Below are 17,574 nucleotides of genomic sequence, written 5' to 3' on the forward strand. Positions count from 1 at the left end.
AAGAGAAGTCTTCAGTGATCACCTGTGTCTGTGACTTTGCCACTGCGCTGATAGGCGCCGAGGTACCTCGAGTGAGCTGTCCATCACAGTGGGGGAAAGGGCGGGATAGGTTGCATAGCCTAGTGTGTGTGGGGAGGGGCCAAACTGGCGAGGCTTCTGTGCGTGTTCACTTGCCTCTTGTTTATGAAGGGTCAGAGACCGATTAGCGCAGCAAATGAGGAGAAAGCAGTCGGTGGTACCTCTTTGGGTGAATGTATTGTGCTTTTCCAGCACTGCAGCTGCGTAAAGGCCCAGAAGAGTTGTCTCGAGTGACCACGTGTGTCTGTAACTTTGCCACCGCGCCGTTTGGCGCCAAGGTCCCTCGAGTGAGCTGTCCATCACAGTGGGGGAAAGGGCGGGAATAGGTTGCATAGCCTAGTCTGTGTGGGGAGGGGTTAAACTGGCGAGGCTTCTGTGCGAGTTCACATGCCTCTTGTTTATGAAGGGTCAGAGACCGATCAGCTCAGTAAATGATAAGAAAGCAGTCGGTGGTACCTCTTTGGGTGAATGTATTGTGCTTTTCCAGCACTGCAGCTGCGTAAAGGCCCAGAAGAGAAGTCTTCAGTGATCACCTGTGTCTGTGACTTTGCCACTGCGCTGATAGGCGCCGAGGTACCTCGAGTGAGCTGTCCATCACAGTGGGGGAAAGGGCGGGATAGGTTGCATAGCCTAGACAGTGACTTTGCCACTGCGCTGATAGGCGCCGAGGTACCTCGAGTGAGCTGTCCATCACAGTGGGGTAAAGGGCTGGATAGGTTGCATAGCCTAGTGTGTGTGGGGAGGGGCCAAACTGGCGAGGCTTCTGTGCGTGTTCACTTGCCTCTTGTTTATGAAGGGTCAGAGACTGATCAGCTCAGTAAATGATAAGAAAGCAGTCGGTGGTACCTCTTTGGGTAAATGTATTGTGCTTTTCCAGCACTGCAGCTGCGTGAAGGCCCAGAAGAGTTGTCTCGAGTGACCACGTGTGTCTGTAACTTTGCCACCGCGCCGTTTGGCGCCAAGGTCCCTCGAGTGAGGTGTCCATCACAGTGGGGGAAAGGGCGGGAAGAGGTTGCATAGCCTAGTGTGTGGGGCGGGGCCAAACGGGCGGGGCTTCTGTACGAGTTCACATGCCTCTTGTTTATAAAGGGTCAGAGACCATCAGAGCATCAGATGAGGAGAAATCAGCCTCCTGGTCACTGGAAGTACAGGAGGATTGCGCTCGAGAAACTCGTGGATGCCTAGACCTCCATCACGGATTACAGCTAATTTTAGACTGTAGCCTCGACCTTGCTCACTAGGTTCTTGGGCTGATTATAATGCGTTACTGAAGTTTAGCTTCAACCGGGGCACGTGCTGTTTCTTTTGTATATGTAAGTGCTTCCTGTTGAGGTTTAATTTTTGAAACAGGAGCATCGTGCCAAAATGAATCCTGCCTGCATATTTATCCACGAAGATGCCACCATGTTGTGCCATACCTCTACTCAACTGGAGTACTTTCTACTGGGTAGTCAGTAAGTGCTACCTCGTTGGGTAAATGTATGGTGCTTTTCCTACACTACAGCTGCGTAAAGGCCCAGAAGAGAAGTCTTCAGTGATCACCTGTGTCTGTGACTTTGCCACTGCGCTGATAGGCGCCGAGGTACCTCGAGTGAGCTGTCCATCACAGTGGGGGAAAGGGCGGGATAGGTTGCATAGCCTAGTCTGTGTGGGGAGGGGTTAAACTGGCGAGGCTTCTGTGCGAGTTCACATGCCTCTTGTTTATGAAGGGTCAGAGACCGATCAGCTCAGTAAATGATAAGAAAGCAGTCGGTGGTACCTCTTTGGGTGAATGTATTGTGCTTTTCCAGCACTGCAGCTGCGTAAAGGCCCAGAAGAGAAGTCTTCAGTGATCACCTGTGTCTGTGACTTTGCCACTGCGCTGATAGGCGCCGAGGTACCTCGAGTGAGCTGTCCATCACAGTGGGGGAAAGGGTGGGATAGGTTGCATAGCCTAGTCAGTCACTTTGCCACTGCGCTGATAGGCGCCGAGGTACCTCGAGTGAGCTGTCCATCACAGTGGGGGAAAGGGCGGGATAGGTTGCATAGCCTAGTCTGTGTGGGGAGGGGTTAAACTGGCGAGGCTTCTGTGCAAGTTCACATGCCTCTTGTTTATGAAGGGTCAGAGACCGATCAGCTCAGTAAATGATAAGAAAGCAGTCGGTGGTACCTCTTTGGGTGAATGTATTGTGCTTTTCCAGCACTGCAGCTGCGTGAAGGCCCAGAAGAGTTGTATTCAGGGATCACCTGTGTCTGTAACGTTGCCACTGCGCCGATAGGCGCCGAGGTACCTCGAGTGAGCTGTCCATCACAGTGGGGTAAAGGGCTGGATAGGTTGCATAGCCTAGTGTGTGTGGGGAGGGGCCAAACTGGCGAGGCTTCTGTGCGTGTTCACTTGCCTCTTGTTTATGAAGGGTCAGAGACTGATCAGCTCAGTAAATGATAAGAAAGCAGTCGGTGGTACCTCTTTGGGTAAATGTATTGTGCTTTTCCAGCACTGCAGCTGTGTGAAGGCCCAGAAGAGTTGTCTCGAGTGACCACGTGTGTCTGTAACTTTGCCACCGCGCCGTTTGGCGCCAAGGTCCCTCGAGTGAGCTGTCCATCACAGTGGGGGAAAGGGCGGGAAGAGGTTGCATAGCCTAGTGTGTGGGGCGGGGCCAAACGGGCGGGGCTTCTGTACGAGTTCACATGCCTCTTGTTTATAAAGGGTCAGAGACCATCAGAGCATCAGATGAGGAGAAATCAGCCTCCTGGTCACTGGAAGTACAGGAGGATTGCGCTCGAGAAACTCGTGGATGCCTAGACCTCCATCACGGATTACAGCTAATTTTAGACTGTAGCCTCGACCTTGCTCACTAGGTTCTTGGGCTGATTATAATGCGTTACTGAAGTTTAGCTTCAACCGGGGCACGTGCTGTTTCTTTTGTATATGTAAGTGCTTCCTGTTGAGGTTTAATTTTTGAAACAGGAGCATCGTGCCAAAATGAATCCTGCCTGCATATTTATCCACGAAGATGCCACCATGTTGTGCCATACCTCTACTCAACTGGAGTACTTTCTACTGGGTAGTCAGTAAGTGCTACCTCGTTGGGTAAATGTATGGTGCTTTTCCAGCACTGCAGCTGCGTAAAGGCCCAGAAGAGAAGTCTTCAGTGATCACCTGTGTCTGTGACTTTGCCACTGCGCTGATAGGCGCCGAGGTACCTCGAGTGAGCTGTCCATCACAGTGGGGGAAAGGGCGGGATAGGTTGCATAGCCTAGTGTGTGTGGGGAGGGGCCAAACTGGCGAGGCTTCTGTGCGTGTTCACTTGCCTCTTGTTTATGAAGGGTCAGAGACCGATTAGCGCAGCAAATGAGGAGAAAGCAGTCGGTGGTACCTCTTTGGGTGAATGTATTGTGCTTTTCCAGCACTGCAGCTGCGTAAAGGCCCAGAAGAGTTGTCTCGAGTGACCACGTGTGTCTGTAACTTTGCCACCGCGCCGTTTGGCGCCAAGGTCCCTCGAGTGAGCTGTCCATCACAGTGGGGGAAAGGGCGGGAAGAGGTTGCATAGCCTAGTGTGTGGGGCGGGGCCAAACGGGCCGGGCTTCTGTACGAGTTCACATGCCTCTTGTTTATAAAGGGTCAGAGACCATCAGAGCATCAGATGAGGAGAAATCAGCCTCCTGGTCACTGGAAGTACAGGAGGATTGCGCTCGAGAAACTCGTGGATGCCTAGACCTCCATCACGGATTACAGCTAATTGTAGACTGTAGCCTCGACCTTGCTCACTAGGTTCTTGGGCTGATTATAATGCGTTACTGAAGTTTAGCTTCATCCGGGGCACGTGCTGTTTCTTTTGTATCTGTAAGTGCTTCCTGTTGAGGTTTAATTTTTGAAACAGGAGCATCGTGCCAAATAGAATCCTGCCTGCATATTTATCCACGAAGATGCCACCATGTTGTGCCATACCTCTACTCAACTGGAGTACTTTCTACTGGGTAGTCAGTAAGTGCTACCTCGTTGGGTAAATGTATGGTGCTTTTCCTACACTACAGCTGCGTAAAGGCCCAGAAGAGAAGTCTTCAGTGATCACCTGTGTCTGTGACTTTGCCACTGCGCTGATAGGCGCCGAGGTACCTCGAGTGAGCTGTCCATCACAGCGGGGGAAAGGGCGGGATAGGTTGCATAGCCTAGTCTGTGTGGGGAGGGGTTAAACTGGCGAGGCTTCTGTGCGAGTTCACATGCCTCTTGTTTATGAAGGGTCAGAGACCGATCAGCTCAGTAAATGATAAGAAAGCAGTCGGTGGTACCTCTTTGGGTGAATATATTGTGCTTTTCCAGCACTGCAGCTGCGTGAAGGCCCAGAAGAGAAGTCTTCAGTGATCACCTGTGTCTGTGACTTTGCCACTGCGCTGATAGGCGCCGAGGTACCTCGAGTGAGCTGTCCATCACAGTGGGGGAAAGGGCGGGATAGGTTGCATAGCCTAGTGTGTGTGGGGAGGGGCCAAACTGGCGAGGCTTCTGTGCGTGTTCACTTGCCTCTTGTTTATGAAGGGTCAGAGACCGATTAGCGCAGCAAATGAGGAGAAAGCAGTCGGTGGTACCTCTTTGGGTGAATGTATTGTGCTTTTCCAGCACTGCAGCTGCGTAAAGGCCCAGAAGAGTTGTCTCGAGTGACCACGTGTGTCTGTAACTTTGCCACCGCGCCGTTTGGCGCCAAGGTCCCTCGAGTGAGCTGTCCATCACAGTGGGGGAAAGGGCGGGAAGAGGTTGCATAGCCTAGTGTGTGGGGCGGGGCCAAACGGGCGGGGCTTCTGTACGAGTTCACATGCCTCTTGTTTATAAAGGGTCAGAGACCATCAGAGCATCAGATGAGGAGAAATCAGCCTCCTGGTCACTGGAAGTACAGGAGGATTGCGCTCGAGAAACTCGTGGATGCCTAGACCTCCATCACGGATTACAGCTAATTGTAGACTGTAGCCTCGACCTTGCTCACTAGGTTCTTGGGCTGATTATAATGCGTTACTGAAGTTTAGCTTCATCCGGGGCACGTGCTGTTTCTTTTGTATCTGTAAGTGCTTCCTGTTGAGGTTTAATTTTTGAAACAGGAGCATCGTGCCAAAATGAATCCTGCCTGCATATTTATCCACGAAGATGCCACCATGTTGTGCCATACCTCTACTCAACTGGAGTACTTTCTACTGGGTAGTCAGTAAGTGCTACCTCGTTGGGTAAATGTATGGTGCTTTTCCTACACTACAGCTGCGTAAAGGCCCAGAAGAGAAGTCTTCAGTGATCACCTGTGTCTGTGACTTTGCCACTGCGCTGATAGGCGCCGAGGTACCTCGAGTGAGCTGTCCATCACAGTGGGGGAAAGGGCGGGAATAGGTTGCATAGCCTAGTCTGTGTGGGGAGGGGTTAAACTGGCGAGGCTTCTGTGCGAGTTCACATGCCTCTTGTTTATGAAGGGTCAGAGACCGATCAGCTCAGTAAATGATAAGAAAGCAGTCGGTGGTACCTCTTTGGGTGAATGTATTGTGCTTTTCCAGCACTGCAGCTGCGTAAAGGCCCAGAAGAGAAGTCTTCAGTGATCACCTGTGTCTGTGACTTTGCCACTGCGCTGATAGGCGCCGAGGTACCTCGAGTGAGCTGTCCATCACAGTGGGGGAAAGGGCGGGATAGGTTGCATAGCCTAGACCAGGGGTCTCCAACCGGTCGATCGCGAGCTACCGGTAGCTCGCTGGTGCCCTGTCAGTAGCTCACGGCCTGACATCCACTTTAGTAGCCGATCATTGTCGTTTTTTGTTTTTTAGGCCTTTTGCAGTTGCTGGACTCCTGCCGTCGGAAGCAGCTGCTATTTGAGCCTATCTAGGGCAGGGTGAAGTTGTTGATGTCGGCCCGTGCATGGGCAGTGTTTGCTGGCCTCTGATTACAACTATGCGCGCCTTTTGCTGCATGTCTCCATTCTCTGATCCTGTGCATTTTTACGGCCGGAGCGGCAGCCTTGAAGGATCTCCATCTCCATGCTGAAATACAGGAGATGTAGCGTCAGCCAACTTAAGCCAGACACACATGAGGTATGAGGCAAGAGCAGCTTTATTTTTTTTAATAGATGCCTGTGCATTCCGTTATTTGAGGCTTCTAAATCAAACATAAGCAGGACTTCGAACAAGTTGGACCGAATTCCTTCCGAATGGCTTTGGATGTTAAAATGATGTAGATCTTGTTGAACTAAATGTTTTTTTCATTTTTAGCTCTGCTTTGCCGCCTTATTTTTCGGGTGATAAATAGAGGTTATTAGTTGCGCATTGTTGCGTTTGGTTTTTGTTTCATGAAAACAGACTGTGCTGTTTTATTTTGAGTGAAACAACGGCAGGCTGCCACCTCGTCATTTATGCCTTGCATTATTGTGCTCGTGTTGCAGCGTTGTCACTGTTTCCTTTTAACATTGTGTAGTATTCAGTGCATGCCAACACATCACAATTCATTGCAGGGCCGAGGTCATTCACTGTGGGGTAATGCACCCTCCGTGATCTGCGTTTGACCCAGTCACGGTTTTCACACCTGTCTCGTTCCCTCAGCTATAATCCCACCCCACCCCTCAAGGTCTATAAAATAAGTACCATGGGTTTGTAATGAAAACAATCTGTTCATTACCAAGATATCCATAGGTGAAGTTGTGTTTTACAGATGCACGTTATAGGACATGTCTTTGCATTACATTTTAATGAAATAATGGGAGAAATGTAATGTAAAATTAAGTTACTGGCTCTGGTTTGTGGACAGGGAGAACACCTAAGAGGTGCTTTTTAAAAAACAAAATACATGTTAAATTATGCTTTGAATTTCATTATATTATAATTATATCATGTGAGAAGTGTTGATTTTAAGCACGAGGAAAATAAGGCTTCACATTTCACTTCAAATGTATCCCGTTTAAAAACGTTCCTCACCCTTGCAGTGGCCATATGTTTCTGTTGTTAACGAGGATAATAAATCAACAAGGAGAGCTGTGCAAGGGACAAGCTAAGGTCTGTGGCCCCTTCTTTGCGTGAGCAAAGAGTTGAAAATAATGCAATCAGTGGCACAAAAGTCATTCAAAAATATGATGGAACGTTAGAAAATAATGTTTATTTGTCCTACATGCCTAAGCATTTCTTATGAACAGCATATTATAGTACTGGAGATTAAGAGGCTTTTTTAGAAGTAATAGCTCTTACTCATGAAATAATCATGGACTCCCACCATCAGTGATGACAATTCTATGATAATGAACTAAGTGGCAAGTCATGTGAATCCTACATGTGGAATAGGTTATTATTATATGGAATACATTTATGGTCTGTTAGGAGATAATTTGTACAGTGCAAATCCTGAACTCAGGCATTTCAAGGTCTAGTCATGTGATAATGTAAAAAAAGGAGGTATGATGTAATAAAATAATTGCATTGCAGCATTTGTTTATACTGCTTACTACCCTGCAAGCTTATCCATGTAGTAGGGTTTGTGGTGGGAAAGGTGTTGTCTTTATTTTGTGCGCCAATGTGGGAAGTGTTGCATGTTGTGCATGATGACCACTGGGGTTCGGTTAAGGAACGTAGCATTTTGGTGGATGAAAAGGTGTGAGACACAGATGTGCAGGATATGTTTTTTAGTATGATTGCAGCTTTGAACAGCACTGCACGTCCTTATGATTTCTTATGGTTGTAGTCTTCTTAGCTGGTTATGGCAGAGGGTAGGAGTATGAAGTTTGTTGAAGAGGAGAGCCAGGTCTTATATCAGGCTCTCTGGTTTCATATTGTGCTTTGCAGACACTAAATGGGTATCTGTTTATCCCTTGTCAATGAAGCTGCGCGTGGAGGGACTTTGGGAAGGATTCACAAGTTGCTTGGCCTTTAGTAGCTCACAATCATTTTCTCGGATCAGAAGTAGCTCTCCCTTGCGAAAAGGTTGGAGACCCCTGGCCTAGACAGTGACTTTGCCACTGCGCTGATAGGCGCCGAGGTACCTCGAGTGAGCTGTCCATCACAGTGGGGGAAAGGGCGGGATAGGTTGCATAGCCTAGTCTGTGTGGGGAGGGGCCAAACTGGCGAGGCTTCTGTGCGTGTTCACTTGCCTCTTGTTTATGAAGGGTCAGAGACTGATCAGCTCAGTAAATGATAAGAAAGCAGTCGGTGGTACCTCTTTGGGTAAATGTATTGTGCTTTTCCAGCACTGCAGCTGCGTGAAGGCCCAGAAGAGTTGTCTCGAGTGACCACGTGTGTCTGTAACTTTGCCACCGCGCCGTTTGGCGCCAAGGTCCCTCGAGTGAGGTGTCCATCACAGTGGGGGAAAGGGCGGGAAGAGGTTGCATAGCCTAGTGTGTGGGGCGGGGCCAAACGGGCGGGGCTTCTGTACGAGTTCACATGCCTCTTGTTTATAAAGGGTCAGAGACCATCAGAGCATCAGATGAGGAGAAATCAGCCTCCTGGTCACTGGAAGTACAGGAGGATTGCGCTCGAGAAACTCGTGGATGCCTAGACCTCCATCACGGATTACAGCTAATTGTAGACTGTAGCCTCGACCTTGCTCACTAGGTTCTTGGGCTGATTATAATGCGTTACTGAAGTTTAGCTTCATCCGGGGCACGTGCTGTTTCTTTTGTATCTGTAAGTGCTTCCTGTTGAGGTTTAATTTTTGAAACAGGAGCATCGTGCCAAAATGAATCCTGCCTGCATATTTATCCACTAAGATGCCACCATGTTGTGCCTTACCTCTACTCAACTGGAGTACTTTCTACTGGGTAGTCGGTAAGTGCTACCTCGTTGGGTAAATGTATGGTGCTTTTCCTACACTACAGCTGCGTAAAGGCCCAGAAGAGAAGTCTTCAGTGATCACCTGTGTCTGTGACTTTGCCACTGCGCTGATAGGCGCCGAGGTACCTCGAGTGAGCTGTCCATCACAGTGGGGGAAAGGGCGGGATAGGTTGCATAGCCTAGTCTGTGTGGGGAGGGGTTAAACTGGCGAGGCTTCTGTGCGAGTTCACATGCCTCTTGTTTATGAAGGGTCAGAGACCGATCAGCTCAGTAAATGATAAGAAAGCAGTCGGTGGTACCTCTTTGGGTGAATGTATTGTGCTTTTCCAGCACTGCAGCTGCGTAAAGGCCCAGAAGAGAAGTCTTCAGTGATCACCTGTGTCTGTGACTTTGCCACTGCGCTGATAGGCGCCGAGGTACCTCGAGTGAGCTGTCCATCACAGTGGGGGAAAGGGCGGGATAGGTTGCATAGCCTAGACAGTGACTTTGCCACTGCGCTGATAGGCGCCGAGGTACCTCGAGTGAGCTGTCCATCACAGTGGGGGAAAGGGCGGGATAGGTTGCATAGCCTAGTCTGTGTGGGGAGGGGTTAAACTGGCGAGGCTTCTGTGCGAGTTCACATGCCTCTTGTTTATGAAGGGTCAGAGACCGATCAGCTCAGTAAATGATAAGAAAGCAGTCGGTGGTACCTCTTTGGGTAAATGTATTGCGCTTTTCCCGCACTGCAGCTGCGTGAAGGCCCAGAAGAGTTGTATTCAGTGATCACCTGTGTCTGTGACTTTGCCACTGCGCCGATATGCGCCGAGGTACCTCGAGGGAGCTGTCCATCAAAGTGGGGTAAAGGGCTGGATAGGTTGCATAGCCTAGTGTGTGTGGGGAGGGGCCAAACTGGCGAGGCTTCTGTGCGTGTTCACTTGCCTCTTGTTTATGAAGGGTCAGAGACTGATCAGCTCAGTAAATGATAAGAAAGCAGTCGGTGGTACCTCTTTGGGTAAATGTATTGTGCTTTTCCAGCACTGCAGCTGCGTGAAGGCCCAGAAGAGTTGTCTCGAGTGACCACGTGTGTCTGTAACTTTGCCACCGCGCCGTTTGGCGCCAAGGTCCCTCGAGTGAGCTGTCCATCACAGTGGGGGAAAGGGCGGGAAGAGGTTGCATAGCCTAGTGTGTGGGTGGGGCCAAATTGGCGGGGCTTCTGTACGAGTTCACATGCCTCTTGTTTATAAAGGGTCAGAGACCATCAGAGCATCAGATGAGGAGAAATCAGCCTCCTGGTCACTGGAAGTACAGGAGGATTGCGCTCGAGAAACTCGTGGATGCCTAGACCTCCATCACGGATTACAGCTAATTGTAGACTGTAGCCTCGACCTTGCTCACTAGGTTCTTGGGCTGATTATAATGCGTTACTGAAGTTTAGCTTCATCCGGGGCACGTGCTGTTTCTTTTGTATCTGTAAGTGCTTCCTGTTGAGGTTTAATTTTTGAAACAGGAGCATCGTGCCAAAATGAATCCTGCCTGCATATTTATCCACGAAGATGCCACCATGTTGTGCCATACCTCTACTCAACTGGAGTACTTTCTACTGGGTAGTCAGTAAGTGCTACCTCGTTGGGTAAATGTATGGTGCTTTTCCTACACTACAGCTGCGTAAAGGCCCAGAAGAGAAGTCTTCAGTGATCACCTGTGTCTGTGACTTTGCCACTGCGCTGATAGGCGCCGAGGTACCTCGAGTGAGCTGTCCATCACAGTGGGGGAAAGGGCGGGATAGGTGGCATAGCCTAGTCTGTGTGGGGAGGGGTTAAACTGGCGAGGCTTCTGTGCGAGTTCACATGCCTCTTGTTTATGAAGGGTCAGAGACCGATCAGCTCAGTAAATGATAAGAAAGCAGTCGGTGGTACCTCTTTGGGTGAATATATTGTGCTTTTCCAGCACTGCAGCTGCGTGAAGGCCCAGAAGAGTTGTATTCAGGGATCACCTGTGTCTGTAACGTTGCCGCTGCGCCGATAGGCGCCGAGGTACCTCGAGTGAGCAGTCCATCACAGTGGTGGAAAGGGCGGATAGGTTGCATAGCCTAGTGTGTGTGGGGAGGGGCTAAACTGGCGAGGCTTCTGTGCGTGTTCACTTGCCTCTTGTTTATGAAGGGTCAGAGACCGATTAGCGCAGCAAATGAGGAGAAAGCAGTCGGTGGTACCTCTTTGGGTGAATGTATTGTGCTTTTCCAGCACTGCAGCTGCGTAAAGGCCCAGAAGAGTTGTCTCGAGTGACCACGTGTGTCTGTATCTTTGCCACCGCGCCGTATGGCGCCAAGGTCCCTCGAGTGAGCTGTCCATCACAGTGGGGGAAAGGGCGGGAAGAGGTTGCATAGCCTAGTGTGTGGGGCGGGGCCAAATTGGCGGGGCTTCTGTACGAGTTCACATGCCTCTTGTTTATAAAGGGTCAGAGACCATCAGAGCATCAGATGAGGAGAAATCAGCCTTTCTGGTCACTGGAAGTACAGGAGGATTGCGCTCGAGAAACTCGTGGATGCCTAGACCTCCATCACGGATTACAGCTAATTGTAGACTGTAGCCTCGACCTTGCTCACTAGGTTCTTGGGCTGATTATAATGCGTTACTGAAGTTTAGCTTCATCCGGGGCACGTGCTGTTTCTTTTGTATCTGTAAGTGCTTCCTGTTGAGGTTTAATTTTTGAAACAGGAGCATCGTGCCAAAATGAATCCTGCCTGCATATTTATCCACGAAGATGCCACCATGTTGTGCCATACCTCTACTCAACTGGAGTACTTTCTACTGGGTAGTCAGTAAGTGCTACCTCGTTGGGTAAATGTATGGTGCTTTTCCTACACTACAGCTGCGTAAAGGCCCAGAAGAGAAGTCTTCAGTGATCACCTGTGTCTGTGACTTTGCCACTGCGCTGATAGTGAGTGAGCTGTCCATCACAGTGGTGGAAAGGGCGGATAGGTTGCATAGCCTAGTGTGTGTGGGGAGGGGCTAAACTGGCGAGGCTTCTGTGCGTGTTCACTTGCCTCTTGTTTATGAAGGGTCAGAGACCGATTAGCGCAGCAAATGAGGAGAAAGCAGTCGGTGGTACCTCTTTGGGTGAATGTATTGTGCTTTTCCAGCACTGCAGCTGCGTAAAGGCCCAGAAGAGTTGTCTCGAGTGACCACGTGTGTCTGTAACTTTGCCACCGCGCCGTTTGGCGCCAAGGTCCCTCGAGTGAGCTGTCCATCACAGTGGGGGAAAGGGCGGGAAGAGGTTGCATAGCCTAGTGTGTGGGGCGGGGCCAAACGGGCGGGGCTTCTGTACGAGTTCACATGCCTCTTGTTTATAAAGGGTCAGAGACCATCAGAGCATCAGATGAGGAGAAATCAGCCTCCTGGTCACTGGAAGTACAGGAGGATTGCGCTCGAGAAACTCGTGGATGCCTAGACCTCCATCACGGATTACAGCTAATTGTAGACTGTAGCCTCGACCTTGCTCACTAGGTTCTTGGGCTGATTATAATGCGTTACTGAAGTTTAGCTTCATCCGGGGCACGTGCTGTTTCTTTTGTATCTGTAAGTGCTTCCTGTTGAGGTTTAATTTTTGAAACAGGAGCATCGTGCCAAAATGAATCCTGCCTGCATATTTATCCACGAAGATGCCACCATGTTGTGCCATACCTCTACTCAACTGGAGTACTTTCTACTGGGTAGTCAGTAAGTGCTACCTCGTTGGGTAAATGTATGGTGCTTTTCCTACACTACAGCTGCGTAAAGGCCCAGAAGAGAAGTCTTCAGTGATCACCTGTGTCTGTGACTTTGCCACTGCGCTGATAGGCGCCGAGGTACCTCGAGTGAGCTGTCCATCACAGTGGGGGAAAGGGCGGGAATAGGTTGCATAGCCTAGTCTGTGTGGGGAGGGGTTAAACTGGTGAGGCTTCTGTGCGAGTTCACATGCCTCTTGTTTATGAAGGGTCAGAGACCGATCAGCTCAGTAAATGATAAGAAAGCAGTCGGTGGTACCTCTTTGGGTGAATGTATTGTGCTTTTCCAGCACTGCAGCTGCGTAAAGGCCCAGAAGAGAAGTCTTCAGTGATCACCTGTGTCTGTGACTTTGCCACTGCGCTGATAGGCGCCGAGGTACCTCGAGTGAGCTGTCCATCACAGTGGGGGAAAGGGCGGGATAGGTTGCATAGCCTAGACCAGGGGTCTCCAACCGGTCGATCGCGAGCTACCGGTAGCTCGCTGGTGCCCTGTCAGTAGCTCACGGCCTGACATCCACTTTAGTAGCCGATCATTGTCGTTTTTTGTTTTTTAGGCCTTTTGCAGTTGCTGGACTCCTGCCGTCGGAAGCAGCTGCTATTTGAGCCTATCTAGGGCAGGGTGAAGTTGTTGATGTCGGCCAGTGCATGGGCAGTGTTTGCTGGCCTCTGATTACAACTATGCGCGCCTTTTGCTGCATGTCTCCATTCTCTGATCCTGTGCATTTTTACGGCCGGAGCGGCAGCCTTGAAGGATCTCCATCTCCATGCTGAAATACAGGAGATGTAGCGTCAGCCAACTTAAGCCAGACACACATGAGGTATGAGGCAAGAGCAGCTTTATTTTTTTTAATAGATGCCTGTGCATTCCGTTATTTGAGGCTTCTAAATCAAACATAAGCAGGACTTCGAACAAGTTGGACCGAATTCCTTCCGAATGGCTTTGGATGTTAAAATGATGTAGATCTTGTTGAACTAAATGTTTTTTTCATTTTTAGCTCTGCTTTGCCGCCTTATTTTTCGGGTGATAAATAGAGGTTATTAGTTGCGCATTGTTGCGTTTGGTTTTTGTTTCATGAAAACAGACTGTGCTGTTTTATTTTGAGTGAAACAACGGCAGGCTGCCACCTCGTCATTTATGCCTTGCATTATTGTGCTCGTGTTGCAGCGTTGTCACTGTTTCCTTTTAACATTGTGTAGTATTCAGTGCATGCCAACACATCACAATTCATTGCAGGGCCGAGGTCATTCACTGTGGGGTAATGCACCCTCCGTGATCTGCGTTTGACCCAGTCACGGTTTTCACACCTGTCTCGTTCCCTCAGCTATAATCCCACCCCACCCCTCAAGGTCTATAAAATAAGTACCATGGGTTTGTAATGAAAACAATCTGTTCATTACCAAGATATCCATAGGTGAAGTTGTGTTTTACAGATGCACGTTATAGGACATGTCTTTGCATTACATTTTAATGAAATAATGGGAGAAATGTAATGTAAAATTAAGTTACTGGCTCTGGTTTGTGGACAGGGAGAACACCTAAGAGGTGCTTTTTAAAAAACAAAATACATGTTAAATTATGCTTTGAATTTCATTATATTATAATTATATCATGTGAGAAGTGTTGATTTTAAGCACGAGGAAAATAAGGCTTCACATTTCACTTCAAATGTATCCCGTTTAAAAACGTTCCTCACCCTTGCAGTGGCCATATGTTTCTGTTGTTAACGAGGATAATAAATCAACAAGGAGAGCTGTGCAAGGGACAAGCTAAGGTCTGTGGCCCCTTCTTTGCGTGAGCAAAGAGTTGAAAATAATGCAATCAGTGGCACAAAAGTCATTCAAAAATATGATGGAACGTTAGAAAATAATGTTTATTTGTCCTACATGCCTAAGCATTTCTTATGAACAGCATATTATAGTACTGGAGATTAAGAGGCTTTTTTAGAAGTAATAGCTCTTACTCATGAAATAATCATGGACTCCCACCATCAGTGATGACAATTCTATGATAATGAACTAAGTGGCAAGTCATGTGAATCCTACATGTGGAATAGGTTATTATTATATGGAATACATTTATGGTCTGTTAGGAGATAATTTGTACAGTGCAAATCCTGAACTCAGGCATTTCAAGGTCTAGTCATGTGATAATGTAAAAAAAGGAGGTATGATGTAATAAAATAATTGCATTGCAGCATTTGTTTATACTGCTTACTACCCTGCAAGCTTATCCATGTAGTAGGGTTTGTGGTGGGAAAGGTGTTGTCTTTATTTTGTGCGCCAATGTGGGAAGTGTTGCATGTTGTGCATGATGACCACTGGGGTTCGGTTAAGGAACGTAGCATTTTGGTGGATGAAAAGGTGTGAGACACAGATGTGCAGGATATGTTTTTTAGTATGATTGCAGCTTTGAACAGCACTGCACGTCCTTATGATTTCTTATGGTTGTAGTCTTCTTAGCTGGTTATGGCAGAGGGTAGGAGTATGAAGTTTGTTGAAGAGGAGAGCCAGGTCTTATATCAGGCTCTCTGGTTTCATATTGTGCTTTGCAGACACTAAATGGGTATCTGTTTATCCCTTGTCAATGAAGCTGCGCGTGGAGGGACTTTGGGAAGGATTCACAAGTTGCTTGGCCTTTAGTAGCTCACAATCATTTTCTCGGATCAGAAGTAGCTCTCCCTTGCGAAAAGGTTGGAGACCCCTGGCCTAGACAGTGACTTTGCCACTGCGCTGATAGGCACCGAGGTACCTCGAGTGAGCTGTCCATCACAGTGGGGTAAAGGGCTGGATAGGTTGCATAGCCTAGTGTGTGTGGGGAGGGGCCAAACTGGCGAGGCTTCTGTGCGTGTTCACTTGCCTCTTGTTTATGAAGGGTCAGAGACTGATCAGCTCAGTAAATGATAAGAAAGCAGTCGGTGGTACCTCTTTGGGTAAATGTATTGTGCTTTTCCAGCACTGCAGCTGCGTGAAGGCCCAGAAGAGTTGTCTCGAGTGACCACGTGTGTCTGTAACTTTGCCACCGCGCCGTTTGGCGCCAAGGTCCCTCGAGTGAGGTGTCCATCACAGTGGGGGAAAGGGCGGGAAGAGGTTGCATAGCCTAGTGTGTGGGGCGGGGCCAAACGGGCGGGGCTTCTGTACGAGTTCACATGCCTCTTGTTTATAAAGGGTCAGAGACCATCAGAGCATCAGATGAGGAGAAATCAGCCTCCTGGTCACTGGAAGTACAGGAGGATTGCGCTCGAGAAACTCGTGGATGCCTAGACCTCCATCACGGATTACAGCTAATTGTAGACTGTAGCCTCGACCTTGCTCACTAGGTTCTTGGGCTGATTATAATGCGTTACTGAAGTTTAGCTTCATCCGGGGCACGTGCTATTTCTTTTGTATCTGTAAGTGCTTCCTGTTGAGGTTTAATTTTTGAAACAGGAGCATCGTGCCAAAATGAATCCTGCCTGCATATTTATCCACTAAGATGCCACCATGTTGTGCCTTACCTCTACTCAACTGGAGTACTTTCTACTGGGTAGTCGGTAAGTGCTACCTCGTTGGGTAAATGTATGGTGCTTTTCCTACACTACAGCTGCGTAAAGGCCCAGAAGAGAAGTCTTCAGTGATCACCTGTGTCTGTGACTTTGCCACTGCGCTGATAGGCGCCGAGGTACCTCGAGTGAGCTGTCCATCACAGTGGGGGAAAGGGCGGGATAGGTTGCATAGCCTAGTCTGTGTGGGGAGGGGTTAAACTGGCGAGGCTTCTGTGCGAGTTCACATGCCTCTTGTTTATGAAGGGTCAGAGACCGATCAGCTCAGTAAATGATAAGAAAGCAGTCGGTGGTACCTCTTTGGGTGAATGTATTGTGCTTTTCCAGCACTGCAGCTGCGTAAAGGCCCAGAAGAGAAGTCTTCAGTGATCACCTGTGTCTGTGACTTTGCCACTGCGCTGATAGGCGCCGAGGTACCTCGAGTGAGCTGTCCATCACAGTGGGGGAAAGGGCGGGATAGGTTGCATAGCCTAGACAGTGACTTTGCCACTGCGCTGATAGGCGCCGAGGTACCTCGAGTGAGCTGTCCATCACAGTGGGGGAAAGGGCGGGATAGGTTGCATAGCCTAGTCTGTGTGGGGAGGGGTTAAACTGGCGAGGCTTCTGTGCGAGTTCACATGCCTCTTGTTTATGAAGGGTCAGAGACCGATCAGCTCAGTAAATGATAAGAAAGCAGTCGGTGGTACCTCTTTGGGTAAATGTATTGCGCTTTTCCCGCACTGCAGCTGCGTGAAGGCCCAGAAGAGTTGTATTCAGTGATCACCTGTGTCTGTGACTTTGCCACTGCGCCGATATGCGCCGAGGTACCTCGAGGGAGCTGTCCATCAAAGTGGGGTAAAGGGCTGGATAGGTTGCATAGCCTAGTGTGTGTGGGGAGGGGCCAAACTGGCGAGGCTTCTGTGCGTGTTCACTTGCCTCTTGTTTATGAAGGGTCAGAGACTGATCAGCTCAGTAAATGATAAGAAAGCAGTCGGTGGTACCTCTTTGGGTAAATGTATTGTGCTTTTCCAGCACTGCAGCTGCGTGAAGGCCCAGAAGAGTTGTCTCGAGTGACCACGTGTGTCTGTAACTTTGCCACCGCGCCGTTTGGCGCCAAGGTCCCTCGAGTGAGCTGTCCATCACAGTGGGGGAAAGGGCGGGAAGAGGTTGCATAGCCTAATGTGTGGGTGGGGCCAAATTGGCGGGGCTTCTGTACGAGTTCACATGCCTCTTGTTTATAAAGGGTCAGAGACCATCAGAGCATCAGATGAGGAGAAATCAGCCTCCTGGTCACTGGAAGTACAGGAGGATTGCGCTCGAGAAACTCGTGGATGCCTAGACCTCCATCACGGATTACAGCTAATTGTAGACTGTAGCCTCGACCTTGCTCACTAGGTTCTTGGGCTGATTATAATGCGTTACTGAAGTTTAGCTTCATCCGGGGCACGTGCTGTTTCTTTTGTATCTGTAAGTGCTTCCTGT

The sequence above is a fragment of the Lissotriton vulgaris genome, chromosome 8 (assembly GCF_964263255.1).
Source record: "Lissotriton vulgaris chromosome 8, aLisVul1.2, whole genome shotgun sequence".
In the NCBI taxonomy this organism is placed as follows: Eukaryota; Metazoa; Chordata; class Amphibia; order Caudata; family Salamandridae; genus Lissotriton; species Lissotriton vulgaris.